The sequence below is a fragment of the Musa acuminata genome, chromosome BXJ2-6, assembly GCF_036884655.1.
Source record: "Musa acuminata AAA Group cultivar baxijiao chromosome BXJ2-6, Cavendish_Baxijiao_AAA, whole genome shotgun sequence".
Taxonomy (NCBI): Eukaryota; Viridiplantae; Streptophyta; class Magnoliopsida; order Zingiberales; family Musaceae; genus Musa; species Musa acuminata.
Genome location: NC_088343.1, coordinates 31,693,915 through 31,696,641, shown reverse-complemented (window position 1 = coordinate 31,696,641; position 2,727 = coordinate 31,693,915). Strand labels below are relative to the sequence as shown.

General features: G+C 39.6%; 1 pseudogene; it reads right to left on the bottom strand.

Moving 5' to 3' along the window:
* Nucleotides 1-2,408, bottom strand: LOC135613924 (alpha-galactosidase 1-like; annotated as a pseudogene).
* Between the last annotated feature and the right edge of the window lie 319 nt (nucleotides 2,409-2,727).

Below are 2,727 nucleotides of genomic sequence, written 5' to 3'. Positions count from 1 at the left end.
CTAGACTTTCGGTTCATCCTCTTCTGATAGTGTAATCAACAGGAACATCTTGCAAGCATGGTGGTGCACGTCGGTTGTCAGTTCGTTCACGAACCTCTTCTCCAGTGTCGCATGCTACAGCAACCAATAATGTACAACCATGTTAACTATAATTGGTAATCGGTGACTGCAATGTGTAAGAGAAGATGACGAAACATTTGGAGTACCTACCAAAGATCTCTGACTTCCACAACCGTGTTTGGTGGAAGACCGATGTCATCCCATTGGGCTGTGATGGTTCTGAATTCAGGGGAACGGTTCAACAGAATGACTACACTTCTGTATCCAGAGAGAGGTCCTGCCCAAACCTACATCCAAACTTCATAATCTCAAAACTTGCGTGCTTCATAGGATGGTAGAATATGAGAACAACTTGCAATGCCAATTACCAACCTCGGAATCTCCATACATTCGCACCTTCTTAGCTTGAACACCGAGAGGATCTCAAAACACAAACCATATGTGAAAGTCATGCGCATGAGAGCCCCATCGATCGAACTCGTCACATATGCCTACCTTGGTTTACAGCAATCACTTCCTCGTTGCCAAGGATAGCCAAGGTTTCCTTGGTCATGCTCCTTACATCACAACTGATAATAAGAGGAGCCTCCAAGGATGGATTAGATTGGAGTGGAGCAATATGTAAATAGAATCTTCACCATGCAAAAAGATAATGAGAGAGAGAGAGAGAGAGAGAGTTATGATACCTTGGAAGCAGCCCAGAGGCTGAAGTGCACGATGTACTCATCGTTACTCATACCACCATTTCCAACTTCGAGCATGTCTGGATCTATAGACATAAGCCGACATGTCAGACGTCTTGCACAAAAAATGATGGGATCGGCTAATTATGCAGGCACTTACCATTCCAACCACCAGGCCTTGCATGCTCAGCGTAAACCTCATTCTGATCTGCCCTCGAGACCATACTGCAACATAAAGAAACAACAAACATTATGCCACACAAGAACATCAAGAAGAAACAAAGATGAATGACCGTACCTTTCCCATGAATCGTTTATGTCGAAAGTTGTTCTCCAACTATTCCCTAACTTGTCAGCCCAAAGAGCTGGATGCATGTCTCCCCTAAATCAGAGAGAACAAGAGCAAAGTCGATCAGCGAAGAAGCAAGAATTGTTTGCTCATATTCTCTAGTATTCTTTTTCTTTTTTACCATTCACATAGAGAGACAAAAATTGGTCTGCCTGTTCTCATCAGAGCTCGAGTCATCTCAGGATACCTATATCGACAGTTCTTCCTTGTTTCAGTGGCAAACACGAAATCTCGGAAAAAAAAGAAAACCTTACCGCTTCATCGGTTTCAAATCATCATTGTTACAGTTGTCGTACTTAAGGTAATCAATGCCCTGGTACAAGAATAAGAAGAATCAACAAGCTAATTTGTATTAGAGAAAGCTTCAACAGTTCGACCACGCATGCTCACCCATGAAGCAAAAGTTTCAACATCTTTCTGCTCATGACCAAGCGAACCTGGCATCGTCTGGCTGCATGTTTGGTGCCTGCAATGCCCGACAAGTCTTATTTCAAGAACTCACAGATCGAGACAGTGAAGAGATGATCAAGATTCATTGTTCCGCTAGACTTACCCTGCGTCCGAGTAAATACCAAGTTTAAGCCCCTTGCCATGAACATAATCCGCGAGAGCTTTGATTCCTGATGGAAACGTTAACCTTTTTGGCACCATATAACCCTGGAAGCATCCATGAATGACCATGAGAGTTGATGAAACACTAAAACGGATGCCTTGAAGTATTTATGAGCAATACACTTGATGCATCATATCATAAATCAGTAAATAAAACCCCATTTACAAACCGTTGAATCGCGATCATGCTCAGCCCAACAATCATCTACATGTCCATGCCAAAGACAATTCATCAGATTTACTCTCTCTAAATCTAAAGAAAATGAAATTGTGAGTGAGGTTGTGAAAGACATACCTATGTTGACATATCGATATCCAAGTTTAGCAAGCCCAGTAGACACCAATGCATCCGCTATAACACCAAAACAAAGCATCACTAGCATGTCATAAACCGATCTACTTATTTTTTATTAGAGAAAACACATCAATATATTTGTACCTGATTCCCTAATTATAGTCTCGTTGATATCGCAATAAAAGTGATTCCAAGTGTTCCAACTGCTCTTAAAAATCTTATGATCAGAAAAATTTACATGAATCTATCAAATAAAAAAAAAAAAAACATACCCCATGGGAGGAGTCATCCCAAGCCCATTCGCGAGCAGATTCCGACGCTCGACAATCGATCTTGCTTCGACGCTAATTAAACATTGGCTACACAACATCACCAACGCGATCATCACCAAACCGATTTGCTTCTTCATCTTCCTCACACAGTTGTACTTTCTCATACACAGTATTTCCTTATAGTACTTCCTTATACTTACGTAGAGCTTTATAGCAATAGCAACACTCTATTCCGTTAGTATTGATAGGGATTTTCTGTTCTGAAAAGATATCGATAAGATTATCACGATCTCATAGATATTTTTAGAATATATTATTATAATTTTAAATTATAAAACATTATCTTGATTACATCAATAATAAAGATTAGATCTCAAAAAGATTTCCGATATGATTTATCACGATCTCCTGAATATTTTATATTATATTATCATAATTGTAAATTATAAAATTGAT